Source organism: Thermobia domestica, chromosome 3 (genome assembly GCF_964235325.1).
Source record: "Thermobia domestica chromosome 3, izTheDome1.hap1.1, whole genome shotgun sequence".
Lineage (NCBI taxonomy): Eukaryota > Metazoa > Arthropoda > Insecta > Zygentoma > Lepismatidae > Thermobia > Thermobia domestica.
This window is the reverse complement of record NC_137456.1, coordinates 164,013,399-164,035,358: the sequence shown is the minus strand read 5'-3', so window position 1 is coordinate 164,035,358 and position 21,960 is coordinate 164,013,399. Positions and strand designations below refer to the sequence as shown.

Below are 21,960 nucleotides of genomic sequence, written 5' to 3'. Positions count from 1 at the left end.
AGCCTTTAGTTTGTTCCCAAGATGCAACACCAATTTAAAAATGTATACTCTGTTTTGACTTATTTTCTATGTATAATATTAATATTTACGTAGTACGCTCAACACGTTCTTATAAATACCGTACAAAATTCTGATTTATTTTATCAGCGTGATCCATAGTCGTACAAGACATTTGGATCTTGTAATTTTCAAAAATTTAACTATAAACAAAGATGTTTCCTATATCCCTCTCCTTGCAAACATGGTGGCATTAGTAGCAGACAGCTTGAAAGACAGCCACAGAAAATTGGGCTTACTTCGGCTTCTGGGAGAGATGACAGTGTGTGAATATAATGTCAATGTATTGTAAAAATGTTATTTTTTATTTTTGTGTATTTTAACATATAATTTCTATTTCCATATGAGTATAATGAGTGAAGAAAACTTATTGTTTTGAATACTCTCAAAGATTTCTGCTAGGAGCAGAAAGTTCACAGATCTCCGCAAGTTACATAGGGCAGCACTTGTCACAGGGGTGACGGGTTGAAGTTGCTCCCAGAAGCAACCAAACTGGTGTTTTGCGGTAAGGACCACCTGTGAGAATAGCCTGAAGGGACAAAACCTTTGTGAGAGAGACTGGAGGAAGCGAGTTTCCTCGTTTCCTTGTTTTTTGTGAATAGATATACTTGTTTTCGAGAGAGAACAGGGGAGTTCAACTTAGTAGCTTCGAGTGAGAACACGAAATTTTCCGTGGTAAGGAAGTCAACTGACTTCACTTACATAGTGTTTGATAACCCAGGACACGTGTGAACAATTTCCCGGTTCCCGTGGAGGTCCTGTGAACAACAGTCTACGCGAGTGTGTAGAGAACTCAATTTTTTATATCACCTTCCAGTGAATTCACAGAATGTGTGAAGCTGTACACATTTCTGTAGTGCATACAAATAAGTTGTGATAAGTACAACAAGTGACGATGTAAAATTAACATATATATTCATTTAATCATCTTTCATCCTCGGAGTGCTAACTGTCACTCAAAAGAGATTACAAATTTTGACACTTGTCAAACAACCCACTTTGAATATGGGAAAACAGACTCTTCCGGTATGGGAGAAATACGTAAAGTGCAATATCTCAAGTAGAGATATTGACATAGGCCGGTAACGCTTTTACGCCGTGCCTGTCCTTGGACATTTTGAACAAGGCTTCAAGCATTTAATGTGCTTGCTTGAAAAAGATACTACTAGTCCCTTCGTGAAACGTCAGTATCCAGTGTACCATAGCTTATTAGGAACATTTCTCTTTGCAGTGGAATGACAATGCAGAAGGACTCTGTGAAATTCAACTAGAACTGTGCAACAACAACTAGTGAACAACAGAAACAGTGCATCAAACCTATTAAGAGTTTTTTTTTAAGTTTCAATCTAGTTGTTTTATCTACGCATTCATTTAAATATGATAATTACTGTGAAATATTTCTCTCCTCTCTAAATTGTTTAGAGACCATAAACTCACATAATGAGGAGATAAGAAAGTTGTATATAGATCATTTTTTTTATATTTTAGAAGATCAGACAGATCTTTAAACATCAGGTTTAGTCCTCCCTCCTTTTTGTTGTTTTATATTATAAAGCTGTGATATAAAGTTATAAATCTAAAAAGTATAAATATATATGAAAAGTGTGTGTGTGGTAGTGCACTACGTGAAAAGTTATAATATCAGTGTATTGGAGTGTGACTTTCATCACAACTCTCATCTTTATGTTCCTGGTTCCTATGAGAATAAAACTACCTGCTCTTACCAGAATTCATGTCTACTCAATTTGCTGTAGGGTGAGTACCTGTACTAATGAAATGTTTGTTTTCAGGAAAGTGATACAAGGAAGCATTTTTCCCTTGTGTGTGTATGTCTGACCAGCTCTCTGAATGGGGCCTCAGAGAGAGTATTGATGCCCAAGGAACCATATAACAGTCATGAGATAGTGAGCTCAAGTACAGGCTGCTACCTGTAAATTTTAAAGTATAGATTTTTTTTAACCTATTTTGGAGATTTTGAACTGACTCACTATAGTAACGTCATTGACCATGGCTGTTATGCAGAAGACCCTGAGCTCTGCTGTTCCCAATTACTAACCATTTTATGCTCTACCGACTTACTTGATGGAGTGGTGGCTCTTGCAGGAGAGTACCATTATCTCCAAGAGGGAAGAAATCATTTTTAGATGTTTTGTGATTTGCATCTTATGCAAATATCTCTTTTGATTTGAATATTCCCAGCCACTCACTTCGATTATTTTATTTTTTAGTTGTGTTGGTGTTCTTAGGTAACAGTAGTTTCGGCTCTGGATACCTGCACCTCACAATAAAAAGTGGCGCCAGCAGCGTTAAGGGCATGGAGTATACTTTATATACTCACTGGTCGACATACAGTTTGTATTAAATTTCCGGTGTATGTTTTGTTTCTCTTCCCGAAAAATTTCCAAGAACGAAGGTGTCTTGTGTTTGAAATTTATTTGTGTTTTGAATATTTTGATTGCCAACACTGTGTTTAGAGAATTCAGTTTTTTTTTAACTTTGGGGGGAAGAAACCTTGTAACTCCGTTTTTTTTGTAAATGGTTTTAACGCGAGCACAGGCTCGAAAAGTTGAAAGTATGGAAAAACAGTTCGTGAATGAAGAGTTCGGTCAGAGAGCTGACGAGCTCTCAGATGAAGTACTTGTAGAAATACATAGCGAAAATGAGCACACCATCAGCGGGGTGGGAGACGCTGACGTGATGGAAACGGTCCCGACAGTTACAGGTAGGGAACCGGAAGTGCCGTTGCGGGAGGAAAGGGAAGAAATGATAGAAAATCAAAGCGAGGTTAGCCCAGCCAGTAATATGAGTAGTACCATGGATAATAGGAACAATTTGAATTTTGCAGCAATATTAGGGGAGATTTTCTCAAAACTTGAAGAGAGTACGCGGAAACAGGATGAAAACGCAAAGAATTTAGAAAAAAGGTTAGAACTAAAGCTTGTAGAAAATGTTACAAAATTAGAAAAGAAATTAGAAGAGAGCTCAGAGAAATTAGACAGAAGAGTAGAGACTGGCCTGGAGCAGGTACATAGAGAGACGAAGGACATGTATAAACGTCTCGAACAGGCCATAGAGTCCAGTAATGCTCGTCTGGAACTCCAGTTGGAGACTGTGAGTTCAAGACTAGAGCACAGCGAACGTGAATTGACAGAGCGGCTAGAGATCACCACCGTAGAGCTTAGGGGGGAGATTGAAGGCGCTCGTGAAGATCTCAACTCACGTGTCACTGAAACCACAAGGAAATTAGAAGAAAATTACACAGAGCTTTCTGAAAGTGTAAAACAGGTCTCGTCTCGTGTCGAACAGACCACAATCCAACTGAATAACCAGGTCAGGCGAGTGGAAGTGAGTTTCGCTTCCCAACTAGCCAGGATCAGGGAGGAACTAGAGCAGGAAACGCCACTCGAGGAGATCAGATCTGAATGTAACCGTAGCATCCAACAGATGCAAGATACCGTCCAGGAGGTGTGCACACAACTTGAAAAGAAAATGGAGGAGTGGAAGAACTCCATACAAAAGGAGACGAGTGAGGTGATTGAGGGGAGACTCGCAAACATCTCCGTCTCCGGCACACAAGAGCGTCCTACTTCACCGAACAACTCCTCGAGTCGCGATCTGCCCGGTTCTCAACCTGGGAACCTCGCTACTTCCCACGAGACAGAACCTGTTCCGTCGACGTCTCGCTCATGTACCCATGAGACGAGACAAAGCTTAGCGACTGCACTAGGTCTCATACACAGGGACGTCACTTTATCTGTGTACATGGGAACAGAATCAGAGACTGAAACTTTTAATTTCCTCCAAGATCTCGACCGGTACTTCGAGGTCACTGAAGTACCGGACGAGATGAGACTCAGCTTCATCCCTCGAGCGGTCCGGAACACCTGTTACCAATGGTTCCAGGTGAACCGAAGCAAAATTAAGAGTTATGAAGATTTTGTACACAATTTTAGGCAATGCTACCTTAGCGAAGAGCGGCTGGCTAACCTAAGGGCGAACATTCTCACGTCCCACTTTGATAGTAGAGTACACAAATCCCCGGCGGAATATCTCTTAGATTTGCTACACAAAAATAGCATATTGGAGCCCCGCATGTCTGATGCAACTTTATTAAAGGTACTCCCGAGGCACTTGCCGAATTGGCTATTTAGGGCGATAGTCTCGTCTCGCCCTAAGACCATAGCAGAACTCTTGAATTTGGTACAGGAACTGCAGTCGTCGATGACGAATCGCGACCAGTTTTACCAATCAAACCAGAGGAAAGGGGTCAACATGCTCCAAGTGAGCATAGAAAATGAAGACAATAACCCCTCTGGCCATAGCGGTAAGCACGCTGTTCGAAAGAAAAACAGAACGAGAGAGAACCAGCGTCCTTACCAGAGACAGAGACAACAACACACGAACCAAAACAACCACCAGCGCTCCCCGCCTCGAAGCCAGAGCAGCGGAAGTGGGTCGTCTGGCTGGTCACGTGGGGGGAACTCCCACTCCACCCACAACAACGTTCGTGGAGCCCGCGGTAGGAGGGGTGGAATGCGCAGTACGGATAGACCACAAGGAAATTCCTTCCGTCACGAGGACGAGGAAATTCAATTGTTAGAACGATATGACCGTGCGCCCCCTTCTACCAGCCAAAACATAAACAATTCCAGGAGTAACCAATCCTCTGCTTCTGCTACACGAGAATGAGGATTGTCCGCATGTGCTTGGAACAACGGTAAGATGGATATGGAGAAAACGAGTACATCTGAGTTGTCAAATTTAAATTCCAAGTATGTGCGACATTTAGAAGAGAACGTAGAAAATATACATTTAGATGAAAACTCTTGTGAAACCGCAGTAAAACAAATTTTTGAAAATGTAGAAGAAAAAGAAGAAGAAAATTGTAAAATTTGTTTAGCAATTAAGTCAAAGAAGCATTTCAGAGAAGGCATGTTGGAAAATAAGTTAACATTATTGAGTAGGACTGGAGAACACATCGATTTAGATAGGGCTATATATGAAGAGGCAAATGGCATTTTTAAAAACTTGTTTGATTCATGTAATGAGGAACTACCTACCAATAACGTCATCTCACTGCCAGAGATAAAAGTAGTTTTGTTTGGAAAAGAGGTTAATTCTTTATTGGATACAGGGGCTACTTGCTCCGCAATTTCGAAAGAAATTTGGGACACTGTCTCAAATAGCCACCCGACACCCGCATTTTTGAGTGCGAAGAATATACGGGTTACGTCTGCTTTTGGAAGTAAATCAGCGACGATTATAGGCCAAACGCTGTTAGTCATTGAGATACATGGGAAGGAATTTCATACTCTAGGCATTATTATTTCAGGTCTGAACAGATCTTTGATTTTAGGTTCCAACTTCTTTACCGAATCTCGTGCCGTGTTAGACTATGACATCGGCCTTCTACATCTCAAACATCCTCATGATGTAGAAGTGAAGTTTAGATCAGTAGATTGTGAGACTGAGGATCTAGTAGTTCGTTGTTTAGAATTGAATGGAGAGTGCGAGAAACCTTATAGTTTTATAGACGAAGTAGATACTTTTGAGTGTAATTTTTCCCCGTCAGACGAAAGACGGAAGGCCATACGGGTTAGCGCACAGAATGAGCCTAAGACCTGCAGAGAAAAGGCAGCTCGTGCCCCGAACTTGGATGATGGTAGATTCCCAAGTGCCCAAAAAATGGCAGTTCATGTATTCCCACCAGAAGAGTGGATGAAAGTGAACACACGTGCCTCCCATTCAGATATAGAGGAGTTTGTCTCGAACTACTCAGATCTCTCAGCCTCCCAAAGAGAAAGTTTGAAAGCTGTTCTTCTACAGCACCAAGCGCTTTTTGATGTCAAGCGTGGTTGCATAGCTAACTACGAGCATGAGATTGGAGTAACGGACGAACGTCCCATCAAGACAAAATTGTATCCTTACCCAAAGAGATTCAGGAATTTAGTATCTAATGAAATTTCGCGTTGGTTGGCCTGGGGTGTCATCAAGAAACAGCCTACAGCGTATATTAACCCTCTGGTAGTGACGCCGAAGAGTGATGGACGTATTCGGGTCTGTATTGATGGTCGAGCTCTGGCCAAAATTTCAGGTGATCTTTCCGACAGACCAATGCCACCCCTATCTGTTCTCCAAGACATTTGCGACAATTCTTGGTTCAGCTGTGTCGATGCAACCGAGATGTTTTTGCAGATTAAAGTAAAAGAAAGCGACCAGAAATATCTAGGGTTCCTACATGAAGGCATTTCGTATGTTTTCCAGAAACTTCCATTTGGGACGAAACAAAGCCTTGCTTCTTGCGTCAGAGCATTAGATATGCTGATTGGATCTGAAGCTAGAGAGTACTGCGGCGCTTATGTTGATGATTTAATTTTAGCCGACAGGAGCTTCGATGATCACTTAGTACACCTCGACAGAGTGTTGGGTTTACTCACTGCGGGCGGCCTAACTCTCAGGCTGAAAAAGTGCAATTTTGCCAGGAAATCTTTGGACATACTTGGTTTCCATCTTTCGCAATCCGGTATCGGTAAAGATCCGGCGAAAGTGAAGGCGGTGTTAGATTTTAGAACACCACGGAACGTAAAGGAACTGCGTTCCTTCATTGGCTACTGCCAGTACTATCGATGTTTTAGTAGGAAGTACTCAGAAGTTCTCCATCCGTTGTTCCAACTTCTAAAGAAGAATGTGAGGTTCAAGTGGGAACCAGTACATCAGGCAGCGATGGAAAAGATCAAGCAGATCTTCCAGGAGGAAGTAGTGCTGAAAACCGTCCTGCCTGACAAACAGCTGATTCTTGAGTGTGATGCGTGTGACATAGAGTGTTCATCTCTGTTGTACCAGCGTGATGATAATGATGATATTCGTGTCATTGCATTTGCATCACGTGTGTTTAATGCAGCACAGAGAAATTATTCTATAACGGAGAAGGAATTTTATGGACTAATAGATGGGGTTGTGAAATTTAAACAGTATTTAGTAGGTACTAAATTCATAATTCGCAGTGACCACCTTGCACTTAAGTTCATTCTCTATTGTAGACTTACAAACCAGCGCATCACCCGGTGGGCGATGCTGCTCTCCAACTTCAATTTCGAATTTCAGTTTGTCAAGTCAAATGAGAATCTGAGTGATTACCACTCTAAGTACCCTCCTCACACGGAAGAAGACCTCAGTGTTGCACGGAAGGCTATCCTCCAGGAGTCGCTGATGTCCATCCTGACGGAAATCCCATGTGAGTTGAGAAAGATGATAGCCATACTACCGGAGATGCAGTCTTCATATCCTGTCTACGGCAAGATCAAGAAAGATGTCGAAGAGAAGACGAACTCACCAAAGGTGAATGGTGCTTGTCACCGTTTTGAAGTTTTGAACGGGCTCTTATGCAAGCGTGACCGGAAAGAAGTCCGAATATGCATCCCAGAAGTGTTAGTAGTTCCACTGCTCGATTATTACCATTCAGAACGAGGGCACATGTCAGCCAGCAAACTACTCCCACTTCTATCAGAATTTTTCGTATGGCCGAAGATGAGGGCAAGTGTGAGGCGATTTTGTACTTCCTGTGAATTATGTCAAAAGAGCAACCCTCCCCAATGTTATCGTCCGGGACCACTGAATCCCGTCGTGGTTGAGAAGCCAGGCTACTTGGCCTGCGCTGACTGGTTAGGGCCACTAACCAAGGGAATTAGGGGAGTCCATTATATATTAGTATTTTATGACGCATTTTCAAAGCTCATTGGCTTGTATGCGTGTAGAAAGGCCAACACTACCACTGCCATAAGGAAACTGAAGGAGTACCTAAAAGTTAACCCTAGTGTGGAACTAGTCTTGACAGACAGAGGGTCACCTTTCCAGTCCAACCGCTGGAAAACTGAGTTAGCAGATCTTGGTATCAGGCACATCACTTCGACGCCATATTATCCCCAGGGTGAGATGGCCGAGGTCGCCGTCAAGACAACAGTACGTTTACTACGGAAATTGTGCCATGATAACCAGAGATTGTGGCCCAAATACTTGGATAAAATTGAGAAGTGCTTAAATTCGGCGAAACACCTGACCACTGGCGTGTCAGCCTTTGAGTGTCTCTTTGGACAGTCTATGTCTAGAGACATAGCCAGGCTGTTTGAAATCCCAGAAGTGGATCAGCGCCATGACGTGCAGTACTATATTGAAATTGCAAGAAAGAACCACAAAAGGAATGCTGCTGCACGAAAACGTAACTTCGACAAGTCACACCGTACTGTAGAGTACAAAGTGGGTGACCTTGTTCTAACTAGAGTTTTCCCCAAGTCGGATGCTCTAGCAGGTGTGTCGAAAAAGCTCTTACTCTTGTACTCTGGGCCATGGGAAATTGTCGCTACCACGGGCCGTAATATGTACACACTAGGGGATCCAGTGACAAAAGAAGTCAAGATGACGAGAAATGCTTTTCTCTTGAAGCCATACACGTCTAGAGAAGAAAAGGATCACAGTGGTACTGGTCAATAGAGATGAAACAGGTCACACATCTAAGCATCAATTACCGGATTTGACAACCTGTGTAAATAGTGTTAGTGTTAGCGTATATTCAGTGAACTAGTGTATTAGTGTATTAGTGTATGTATGGGAACCTATGTCATTTATGTTTAAGTAAAGTTAGGGAATACTGAATTCTCGATATTTAGCTTTTGGGTATTTGTTATTTCATTTATTATGTTTACTGTGTGTTTAACTTTGTTTTTTTTTTAAACATTGGATGTCTTGTGTACCTATATTTTCAGAAACGAGAATGTGCCCTCTTTATGATCTACGTCCTGTACTAGAAAGTACAGCACCTAGAATCATAGGGGGGAAAATACTGTAGAAGGCCCATGTCCTTCTCCATCATCTGCATATTGAAATGCAGATGAGGGGCACATTTACATATTGATATGTAAATATAATGATTTGGTGGTATAACTAATTGCTTATATTAGCATACTCAGTGCATATTAATTAGATATTATAAGTAATGATGTGTAAAACACCGAGCGTAGTACGTAAATATTAATACAATATTGTATTATATTGTACTTATTTCAATTGTGTTTATTCCTTTTATAGGCAAGTTATAGTGTATTTATGGGTTGCATCTAATTACTGAGTCTTTGAATAATGTATAGCTTGCAGGGGATGATGGAAGAAATGATATTAAAGCATATATGAAGGATTAATTAAAGAGGAAATAAGCAGATTCTATGGGAATCATACATGAATTTCAGAACGCTGGAAGATAGAGCGAGCGCTGAGAGAAGTTTTTCTTTTCTTTCCCGACTTTTTGTCGCCTAGAATTCAAGATGTGAGGTCCCTCACAACTCACCATGGAAAGAAATAACCAGAATAGGAACTAAATAAGAATCTTTATACTCTATGCCCTTAACGCTGCTGGCGCCAAGATTTTTGTGAGGTGCCGGTAGCCAGAGCCAAAACTACGGTTACCTAAGAACACCACCACAAATAAAAATAAAATAATTGAAGTGGAGTGGCTGGGAATATTCAAATCAAAAGATATATTTGCATAAAATGCAAATCACAACACATCTAAAAGGATTTCTTCCCTCTTGGAGATAAAGGTACTCTCCTGCAAGAGCCGCCACTCCCTCTAGTAAGTCGGTAGAGCATAAAATTGTTAGTAATTTGGAACAGCAGAGCTCAGGGTCTTCTGCATAACAGCCATGGTCAATGACGTTACTATAGTGAGTCAGTTCAAAAATTACCAAAATAGGTTAAAAGAAAAAAAAATCTATACTTTAAAATTTACAGGTAGCAGCCTGTACTTGAGCTCACTATCTCATGACTGTTATATGGTTCCTTGGGCAGTAATACTCTCTCTGAGGCCCCATTCAGAGAGCCGGTCAGACATACACAAACAAGAAAAAAAATGCCTCCTTGTATCGCTTTCCTGAAAACAAACATTTCATTAGTACAGGTACTCACCCTACAGCAAATTGAGTAGACATGAATTCTGGTAAGAGATGGTAGTTTTATTTTCATAGGACCCAGGAACATAAAGATGAGAGTTGTGAAGAAAGCCACACTCCAATACACTGATATTATAACTTTTCACGTAGTGCACTACCACACACACACTTTTTATATATATTTATATTTTTAGATTTATATCTTTATATCACTGCTTCATAATATAAAATAACAAAAGGATGGCAGGACTACACCTAATGTTAAAGATCTGTCTGACCCTAAAAAAAAAGACAATATATATATATATATATATATATATATATATATATATATATATATATAACTTTCTTATCTCCTCATGTTAGTGAGTTTATGGTCTCTAAACAGTTTAGAGAGGAGAGAAATAATTCACACTAAAAATCATATTTCAACTGAATATGTAGATAAAACAAAACGGAATGAAACTTATAAACTCTTAATACTTTAGGTGCACTGTTCCTGTTGTTCACTAGATGTTGTTCACAAGTTCTAGGTTGAATGTCACAGAGTCCTTCTGCATTGTCATTCCACTGCGAAGAGAAATGTTCCTCATACGCTATGGTACACTGGATACTGACGTTTCACGAGGGAACTTGTAGTATCTCTTCTAAACAAGCAAATTAAATGCTTGAAACCTTGTTCAAAATGTCCAAGGACAGGCACGGCGTAAAAGCGTTACCGGCCTATGTCAATATCTCTACTTGAGATATTGCACTTTACGTATTTCTCCCATACCGGAAGAGTCTGTTTTCCCATATTCAAAGTGGGTTGTTTGACAAGTGTCAAAGTTTGTAATCTCTTTTGAGTGACAGTTAGCACTCCGAGAATGAAAGACGATTAAATGAATATAAATGTTAATTTTACATCGTCACTTGTACTTATCACAACTTATTTGTATGCACTACAGAAATGTGTACAGCTTCACACATTCTGTGAATTCACTGGAAGGTGATATAAAAAATTGAGTTCTCTACACACTCGCGTAGACTGTTCACAGGACCTCCACGGGAACCGGAAAATTGTTCACACGTGTCCTGGGTTATCAAACACTATCGCTTCCTCCAGTCTCTCTCACAAAGGTTTTGTCCCTTCAGGCTATTCTCACAGGTGGTCCTTACCACAAATCACCAGTTTGGTTGCTTCTGGGAGCAACTTCAACCCGTCACCCCTGTGACAAGTGCTGCCCTATGTAACTTGCGGAGATCTGTGAACTTTCTGCTCCTAGCAGAAATCTTTGAGAGTATTCAAAACAATAAGTTTTCTTCACTCATTATACTCATATGGAAATAGAAAATATATGTTAAAATACACAAAAGTAAAAAAATAACATTTATACAATACATTGACATTCTATTCACACACTGTCATCTCTCCCAGAAGCCGAAGTAAGCCCAATTTCTTGTGGCTGTCCTTCAAGCTGTCTGCTACTAATGCCACCATGTTTGCAAGGAGAGGGATATAGGAAACATCTTTGTTTATAGTTAAATTTTGAAAATTACAAGATCCAAATGTCTTGTACGACTAGGGATCACGCTGATAAAATAAATCAGAATTTTGTACGGTATTTCCAAGAACGTGTTGAGCGTACTACGTAAATATTAATATTATACATAGAAAATAAGTCAAAACAGAGTATACATTTTTAAACTGGTGTTGCATCTTGGGAACAAGCTAAAGGCTCGCTGGCTGACGTTACTGGTCTTCTGAGAATAGGGGGGAGGAAGTGACGCTAGAGCTCGCTACATAGAAAATCACACCTATAGAAAACTAAAATCTCGCATGTAGAAGCGAAAAAGTTTATGACTTTTGAAACAATACAAACGGTGTGTTTCGACCCACTGTATCAACGTCAGTGTGGTTCCACCAAGGAAGTCCGTAGGCTACTTCCTGTGTATAAAGTTTCTTATTTAGTTCCTATTCTGGTTATTTCTTTCCGTGGTGAGTTGTGAGGGACCTCACATCTTGAATTCTAGGCGACAAAAAGTCGGGAAAGAAAAAAAACTTCTCTCAGCGCTCGCTCTATCTTCCAGCGTTCTAAAATTCATGTATGATTCCCATAGAATCTGCTTATTTCCTTTTTAATTAATCCTTCATCTATGCTTTTTAATATCATTTCTTCCATCATCCCCAGTAAGCTATACATTATTCAAAGACTCAGTAATTAGATGCAACCCATAAATACACTATAACTTGCCTATAACAGGAATAAACAAAAAAGAATTAAATACAATATGATACAATATTGTATTAATATTTACGTACTACGCTCGGTGTTTTACACTTCATTACTCATACTATCTAATTAATATGCAATGAGTATGCTAATATAAGCAATTAATTATATCACAAAATCATTATATTTACATATCAATATGTAAATGTGCCCCTCATCTGCATTTCGATATGCAGATGATGGAGAAGGACATGGGCCTTCTACAGCGGACGTACTAAAATGCAAGCAAGTGACAGATATATCTCGTTCTCTGGCAACACTGAAGCCCTCTCATTTGCTAACAGCGTTTAAAAGTAATTCGGAGCGCCACTTTCAAACGCTGTTTCTTAGCATAGTTCAAATAATTATTTAAATGTTAATAATTAACTATACGTTCTCTTCCGTTAGCAGACAAGACATAATAAATAATAAAAATTGTTTGATAAATGAATACTATTATGTAACAATGTAACAACATTGTAACGGTGTGTTGTCATAACAAATTAATAATACAATACTTCATATTTTTTATCTTCTGAAAATTTCACTTCTAGAGTGAAATATTTTTCTATCTTTATTCCATCAAACGATGCACTCTCACCCCTAGATGATCTAGGATTGGAACATAATCCACGAACATATATCTTTTGTATTGGTATATTCTACAAGTACAAGAATTTTGGAGTGTCTACCAACGCTAACAGAACATATGAAAAAAAGATACACTCATATTTAAAATTTTATGTTGCTGGGAACTTCACTGCAAAGACAAATTTTCTTCAAGATATTTTAATTTCCTTCATCGTATAAAAATTTATCACATTTGAAGTTCTTATTTGTTAAGACAGTATATTTTTTTTTCAGTGAATCTATTCGAACTGTTAACAGGCTTTATTAAATCACTATCGACTTCATCCGAAGTGAAGCCTGCTCCTGGAGAAGGAAAATAGAACTCCTCGGGTCACCGTCTATGAGCTAAGTCTAGATTTATCAGTATATTGTCCCTAAAAATCCAAGAACTAAGGGATAAAATGAGTGATAGTAGCAAAATCTTCAGTTAGAATATGTTGGAAACACCTAGGTGAGGGAAGGATAAAGCCCCTGCTACAAACACTGAAGCAAGTTATATTTCTGGAAAAGCAATTTCCAGGACGACCCAGAAGATAATGACAATTAAAATACTCCTCTAGAACGTGCTTCACGACGACCAGGTGAGAAATGATCCAGGGGAGAAGAGAAGGACGTCCTGGACCACCAAAAGTAAACAAAGTTTAGGTTTCACAAGAAATTAGTTCTAGAACAGCAACCAGAATATGTGACAACCAAAACAGTCAAAAATCCTGTAAAATATACCTCATACACTCAAATGAATGGTCCCTGGTGAAAACATCCAAACCACGAACAATGAACAAAATTTGGATTTCTCATTAATTAGCTACAGGACAAGAACCAGAAGATATAACAACTAAAAGACTCAAAATCCTCTAGGACATGGATAATATGCTTAGGTGAGGAGTGGTCCCGGGGGAGGAGAGGAGGACGCCCTGGGCCACCAACAGCAAACCAGGTGTGCATTTCAGAAGATAGTAATTTCGAAGGGGAGCAAACAAGAGGCGCAACAAATGGAGACTTGAAGAACCTCTGAAACATGTCTTATGCCTATGGGAGGATTAGTCGCGGAGTAGAAGAGGGGACTTCACTAGACCTGTAATACTTGTAAATAATGTATATATGTAATTAAGTAAATTTATAAAGCACTTGTAAATATTTGCATATTTGTAAATAATTTTGTTTGGATATTATTCGATATATTATTATAGACTTTTTTTTACATTGCTAATTTGTTTCTATATTTTTTTGCATATGTAAAGTACATATTACTTGCTGGTTGCTACATATACTTTACAAAATAAATAATAAGGATAATGACAGTAACAATGATGGAAAATGCAACTAGTACTTTGTGTGTGTGTGTGTGTATAGAACAAATTAACTTCATAACTAAAAATAGCGAATAAGTCCATCCTCCACATGTTTGGAAGTAACAGGAGAAAATATCATGGAGTTGACAAAATTTAGTTTATAAACTTTTTAGTCGAATGTGTTCATAAATTCAGGTTCATCTCAAATAAAAAACTTCTTCCATTTTTGAAGAAGGGAAGGAACTTAAAATGCTGACCGCATTACCTCTCTGTATTGCTAAACTAATACGCTGAAGTAAAAATTGTGCACTTCTCGTATCTCCCGTTTTGAGGTTTAAGTTCGACCCAATTTCCTTTAGGAACTCCCTAGCTTCCCGGCTAAAAACTCCCATAGTTTCTGTAGCAAAGGCGATGAACATATGATGATCTTTTAATTTTGAATATTTGGTGTGTTTTCGTTTACAGGCTGTCTCAGCAGCATTTCCTGCCTCTTTACATGTTGAAGGTAAATGAGAAGGTGCAAAGGTGTCAACACATGTAACGTCCCATACCAGTCGTTGCCCCATTTTCCAAGGGGTTAATGTTACTCCATCTGGTCGTTTCCCATCATCTCGAGACATTCCAGATGGTTCTAAAATACTTGGGACGTCAATGCTGGCAAGAGCTCGTCTTATTATATTATTCAGTTCTCCATGACGAGAAATTCGACCTCCACTCCTAGAACAGCTTAACGCATGTAAGCCTTTTTCATCAACCTGTTCTTGACATGTACATTTGAAACTATGGCAGATATTTAAACCGAGACGTAGAGCGACACAAATTTGAAACGTGTTGTTGTCCAAGAAAGTTCCAATATTTTTTGACGGTGTTGCCTGTAGCCATGCACCAGATTCTTTTCTTTGTAAGGATTTAAAACGGGCTATATCAGATGTATTTCCAGGGACCAATTCTTTATCAATTATTGCTGTTAATATAATTTTATCCCAATTCTGTTGTGAGTCCAACACGGCAGGAGTCTCATTATTGTATATACCATTCCATATCTCCAATCCCTCCGTCAGGTGATGAATTTCCACTTTGTCAACTGGTATATTTAGTATGTTGGAGACAAGTGGCTTCACTCCAAAAGATGAGGACAGGAAAGCTGGAAGGCTTAAATTTAAGACAGGAGACTTTTCTTACGCTTAAACCTCCTAAGCGAATTGGTAAGCTTGCTTGAGTCCATTGATTTTCATTCAAAGAATAATTGATGATAGACTGAAGTGCATATTTCAGGCAATTATCAAGCTGAAGTACTTTGGAAGGCATGGACCATGTGGGAGTGGTGCGTAAAAAGTAGATAAGTTTCGGTATTCCCAGGCAATTCTTAAGTAGAAAAAAGGCAATATGCGCTGGTAAAGTCTTCAGACGCTGAGTTATTGTTTTTAATCTATTTAAATGCTCATCAAAATTTTCCTCATATCCATCATCAAGGAGAGATGATCCCAAGAGAGTTAATTCACTTTTGAGTACCGTCCGTATCCCAGGTAGCAATTCTTGAAACTGGGATTCGACTTCTTTGTCTGGATTCCCAGATGTGAAAAAAAGTTCGCATTTAGACGGGTTAACTTCAAGACCAAGTTTCTTTGATTCTTCTATCAGAGTCTTCATGTCTTGGTAAACTGACTGTGGAGAACCACCTAAGCTACCGTCATCCAAGTAGAAGATATTTAGTTCAGACGATAAAGTGCGAACTATTGGGTGGATGGCCAGACTAAAAAGCATTGGACCAGCTGGATCACCTTGTTGACAGCCAACTTGTGATAAAATTGTTCGTTCACCAAAAAATAGGATTGAAGGTTGAGCATAACTTTGCCAAAAAAAAAAATGAATATAATTGAGGCAGTACTTCTTTAACTTGTTGTAGCATAAGATCTCTTTCTACAGAATTGAAAGCATTTTTGAAATCGATCTTGAGAAAGACGTAATTAGAATTCTTATGTGCTTGTATGTAACTGCGGGTAGCATGTATAATAGCTTCGTTTCCTTTTTTAGTCGCAAATCCAAGTTGATGAGGTTGCAAATAAGAGGAGCATTTGGCATACACAGAGGAAACTGCTGTCTTAGATGCTAAACGTCTAAATGTACATCCAACAGCTATGGGTCTAAGTCCTCCATCCTTCTTTCGAAGCGAATGTAAATAATGTACATACGTAATTATGTAAATGTATAAAGTACTTGTAAATATTTGTATTATATGTAAATAAACTTGTAAATATGTAAATATAGATATTGTTATATTTGTTGAAATTATTGATTAAGAAAAACTAGTTTAAGAAGTAGTGGAGGAGCCCCGTTTACTGGTGACAATAATAATTGAAGTTGAATAATAAAAGTATTTAGTTGGATATAACAGTGGCAGAAAACAATAGTGCTGTGAAAGCTTCAAACAGCAGTAGTGAATACTACATTTTTTGGTGGTGGTACTGGTGGTAATCATGAAAATTTGTGAGGGTGCAAAGCTTACTGCCTATACCTAGGTACGTAGTTATTTGGTGAAGTTTAGCATTCCTTTACAACAGGGATATATAAGATTGAACCTACAGTTATCACATGTTAAGTTTCTAAACGAGTTTATTGTCCATTGTGATTTCTTTTTCTTTTTTAACATGGCATGAACATTTGATGGTAATATTATCGTTCAGAGTCCCTTTTCAGCACAGGCTATGTAAGAAGTGATCCTAACGTGTTATATTCTAAGTTTCTAAGCGAGTTTATTGTCCATAGTAGTTCGCAATTCTCATGGTGCGAATATTTTATTGGTATTTAATCCTTTAGCGTGACTTGGGGGATCATAATTCAGAAGACTGTTTGTGGGTTGCTATAATAATGGACTGAGTTTACATAGATTCAGTTTCACGGTAGTGTCCTGTCCACTTTAGTAGTATTTTTTAAGTCGTTCTCATTACTGGCTTTATTCAAAACAATATCATTTAACATGAATACAGAAAAATAATAAAGACCTTAAGATGGCACTTGGTTGTTTTCCCAACACAAGAGCAGAAATGCAATGAGATGTATGTCTACTTAATATTGTTTTTCAAGTCCAGCGCATACTCACTTAAATTTATAAAAGAACGACCGTATACAAGGATGCTGTATTTTGGAAAACTTTCTAGCATATACCCACCAACATTTCTAGCATTACACTCCTTCACAAGAGCAGGCCCGTGATCAGGATTTTGTTAGGAGGGATACACAGATAATTTTTTTTCTCTCTGTGTCTCAAATACACATAACCCTTCTTAATCCTGTCGTTAACACGCTTTTTCGCACTTGGTACGCATTGTTCGGGATTTGATTCTCATTAGAGAATGAACATTGTCGGTGCTGAGCCAATTTAAGAGCTACTTATAGAAAGAGTTAACAATTCCAGTCCAGAATGCTAGAAAATAACGGCTTAGCAACTCCAGTTATTTTAATAATAATAATAATAATAATAATAATAATAATAATAATAATAATAATAATAATCTACTTTTGATTTTAAGAAATCGTTTTTATTCATACAAAAACATTCTTCGAAGGAACTGTTCTTACAGAATCACTAGCCTGTTTCATGATTCTTCCGGTCTTAAAACTTGTTGTGATAACGAACTAAGAAAAATATTGAATAATATTTAATATTTGTACATACCTAACTAATATTTAAAGTCCACTAGTTTCTCGCTTACTGTTCCTAAGATTTAGGGAAACGGAAACGATCACCGCATTCACCACATCTTCCATAGCTGTTTTCCTTAAAACTTGCAGGAGATTTTATGTAGCAACTGTCATATTTTTCGTCTGCCCTTATTGGCAACTTGTACTGAAATTATAATAGAACAAAGGCACCTCTGCAGCCTGTCGGGTGAACTTAGCTATTGAATAGCTACGGCGTCGTGGTTTGTTTTGCTTTTTTGTCTGTTGCATTCTTGCGCTCACGCATTTGCATTTTGCTGAAAACATGTTTAGAGATTGATATGAGAAATGAATAAGTGTTGCTACTAAAGGAATTGTAGATTGGGCAACAATTTTTGCTCCCTCCCTAGTCTAGTGCACGAACTTTAATATTGTTTGTTTTCTCCGTCATAGCACCTGTCGTTCCAAGAGTATCCGTCATAGAAAGAAAATCAAAGCGGAAGATATTGCACTACAGAAGTTAAAATCAGGAGTGTATGACTTAGCATAACTATAACATAACGAAAATACCTCTGTGTAACAAAAATATTTATTTGATTTCGTAGATACGAGATGTAACACCAATTTTCGTACGAAGCAATAACAATTGTTGTACCGCAACTAATTGAATAAGCGAATGTATTTCGGGTATTTTTTTTTTTTATCGCGCTTGTGGGCAGAAAATCAAGAACTAGTACTTACACAATGAAATTCTTTCTCCTGCGGGTACCTAAGAGAACGAAAATAAGCAAGGAAGACGCTGTTCTGTTTCTAACTCTATTTGCCACACGAGTAATACAGTTGAACATGCAGGTCTTTAGGAGTACTGATTTTATCAAATCTTTGGAGAGCTCTTCGGACATGGTATCGATTATATTATTCTTCAAGTGGTCACATTGAACTTTTGCCAGGTAGTGAAGCAGAAATTTCACTTCGATATGTTATTATTACAAATCTAGAGTAGAGACAGAGAGAGAGAAAAAACTTGTTCGATTTCTGTGAATTACATTGTAGTAGAAGGCCAGACACATACAAGGAAAGATACAACATGCAGGAAGAAGCACAAAGCAAGACGATAAGGGATAAAGTAGTAAAAGAAAGAGAAGAATAGGTAATGTTATTCCTTCTCTATCTTGTTTTCATAACGTTTTCTGCCATCTAAGACGAGAGTAGGGTTCAAGGACATCGGAACTGTTCCATAATTAGGGGGCAAGCACAAACCTGTAAAAACTGTATTATTATTATTAAAACAAAACCATGTGGCTCTATAACGCATAGAAGGTTATGGCCAACTAGGAAACTGTGTGATGCGTGGCTAACACATTAGCTCCTACCCAACATTATTTCGGGGTATTCACCGGAATTTACTGCTTCTTAATTTAGGTAGATTCCCAATTGGTTGGCTATGCTGAGTCAAATTATATTATTAATGCTATTATCCTGCTTAGCAGAATCGAGCGAGCGTAGATTCATGGTTAGCGTTCTTCATTCGCAAAAGGTAGATCCTGGGTGCAAAACGCGTTCAAATTGGTTCAATTAAATTTCATGATCATATAATAATAGTCTTTGGGGAGGGCCTTATAACTTCTCCAGGACTGACATTGTTAATACCATAATTGTGTGTATAATCACACATACATTCAAAAAAAATTGCATCAATTTAGTTGATTTACATTTTGTTGTTGGTTGTGAGTTTAACGTTCCTTCCAACAGTGAAGTTATATGAGATGGAACCTACTGATTAACGTAGAATCCGAACCACATGAGCTCCCATCGTGAATCGAACCCGGGTCTCCCACGTCAAAGGCGCGCAGATTAACTGGATTTACATTTTATTTGAAAGAGTATAGTTTCCCAATAGTCCTATATTAATTTTGTCAGTCTTTTTTGCCAGACATGTGATAGTGCTAAAATCATGTGTATGTTCACATATAATTTCGTAACATGTAGACCGATTTTTTAAAAATATATTTCTTCAAACATGTCTAATAGAATGACATATTTTGTAGGAAGTTAGTTTTCTGCCTTTAGTTTCGGTATCTAACTAAACTACTGTGGTCTTCCGCCAAGTGAACTTTGTGGTGGACAAACACCGTGTGCGTGGGTTTTCTCGGGGTTCTCCCGTTTCCTCCCGCTTTCTTCATTCTACCATTTCATTCATTACTCAACATCACCGTCTCCTTTAGCCTAACCGGCATAACCGTGGGACGTAAAACTCAAAGATTTCATTTTAAACTGCTGTGGTAACGAAAAAGAAGAAAATAAACAAACTTAGAAGAAAAATAACCGACTTCAAAACCGTACTAAAAAAACAGAAAATGATATTTTCTTTAATAAAGAATAATATTAACCGATCTCAACAGAAGAGCTTTAAAAAACAGAAAAATAATAAAAGCATTGAAAAATACAAAATTGCAATAATAATGTGCTTCATATGCAGAAAGGAATTTATTACTATTATCTATAAAAAAATTGAAGTGTATACGAAAAAAAAACAAATTAATACCTCATAAAATTACCATCTAAATAAAACTTTATATTAGGCATTAATTTATTTTTCTTAGCACAGAATTCGATTTTTTTATAGATAATAGTAATGAATTACTTTCTATTTTACCTATATTATTATTATTATTATTATTATTATTATTATTATTATTATTATTATTATTATTATTATTTTCTGTTTTTAGCGCTGTTTTGAAATCCTTTAAACCTTTTAAGTTTTACGTTCCACGGTTATGCCGGCTAGACTAAAAGAGATGGTGATGATGTGAAATGAATGAAATGGTGGAATGAAGAGAAAATGGGAGAACCCCGAGAAAATCCACACACATGGTGTTGGTTGGTTCTAGTTCGCATCAAGTGGACCTTGTGGTGGACAAAGAACCCAATGCACCAAAGGTGAACGCTCTCTCACTGAGCCACCGCTGCCCCGCTTTTCTATACCGATATATATATATATATATATATATATATATATATATATATATATATATATATATATATCATTGGTTTATTTAATTATCAATTCCTCTTCAAGCAATCTGACTACACGGGTTTGTCAAGAACTGTTTTCCTTTACCCAGTGTAACTCAGCTTTTAACGAAAACTCTTTCTGGTGCTACTGATGAAAAATAAAAGCAAGCAGAGAACAAATCTCTCTTTCTCAGTACGCAGTGAGAACAAAGTGAGACAAAAAGAAAGCAAAAAATTAGAGTGGCAACATCGAGCATACTATCCTCAGTGAATTAGTTAAATGGAACTTTTAGAGGTAAATGGAAAAAGGAGTACAAGAGATGAAAGAATGAGGAAAATAAAAACGACTGAAGCAAACTGGAAAAGAGAAGACGGTGACTAAAGTATTTCAATTTAATTTCAAAGGAAACGAATCAAAATGCTCAAAAGAGAAGAAAAGAGCATCATTTATTCCTGTCCTTTTCCTTTGTTAATATTCTCCAAGAACCTTGTTTAGTAGTCTGCTTCATCTTTTATTAGGCTGGTATGAATCAAATGATTGTACCATGTCCATCATTTCAAAAGGCCAAGAAAATAAAAACAACAATGCTGTTAACCAAATTGTCGCCGTCTGCAACCATACTAATTTGCTATCGCTCAGCCAACGATTGGATTAAGTAGCGAAAGAAGTCTGCAGTCTGCAATGCGAAGAAATCATCGGGGAGATTTATCACCCGATCATCAGGGAGGATCTTCCCTCCCAAGAAGTGATGGAGATCCCGGAAGAATTAATAGTTAGTGGGAGAGAAATCGGGTTAATACGGTGACTAAGGAAGGGTTTCTTATTATAACTCATGGAGACGCAGCATTGTCATTATTCGATATGTGGGCGAGCAGTGTAGTGCAACATGAGAACACCATATCTGTTGAAGATTGATGGTTGCTTGCGGGCAAGATTCGTGCTTTTAATAGAGCTCAGCACTATAATGATTTGTATTGTATGGTTATGTACTACATAACCATACCAGCAACAACATCTTCTAATGGGTGAAAAGGTTATTTAGGAAACTGTCCTGAACACTGATCACGATCAACCATTCTCCCGACCACTTACGATTGTCATAACATAACGAC

At 38.1% G+C, this 21,960-nt stretch overlaps 1 protein-coding gene across 1 annotated transcript in view; it reads left to right on the top strand.

The window, feature by feature from the left end:
* Positions 1-21,960, top strand: part of LOC145680859 (kielin/chordin-like protein) — a 1,295,905-nt gene that overhangs the window by 920,875 nt on the left and 353,070 nt on the right. The window lies entirely within an intron of this gene.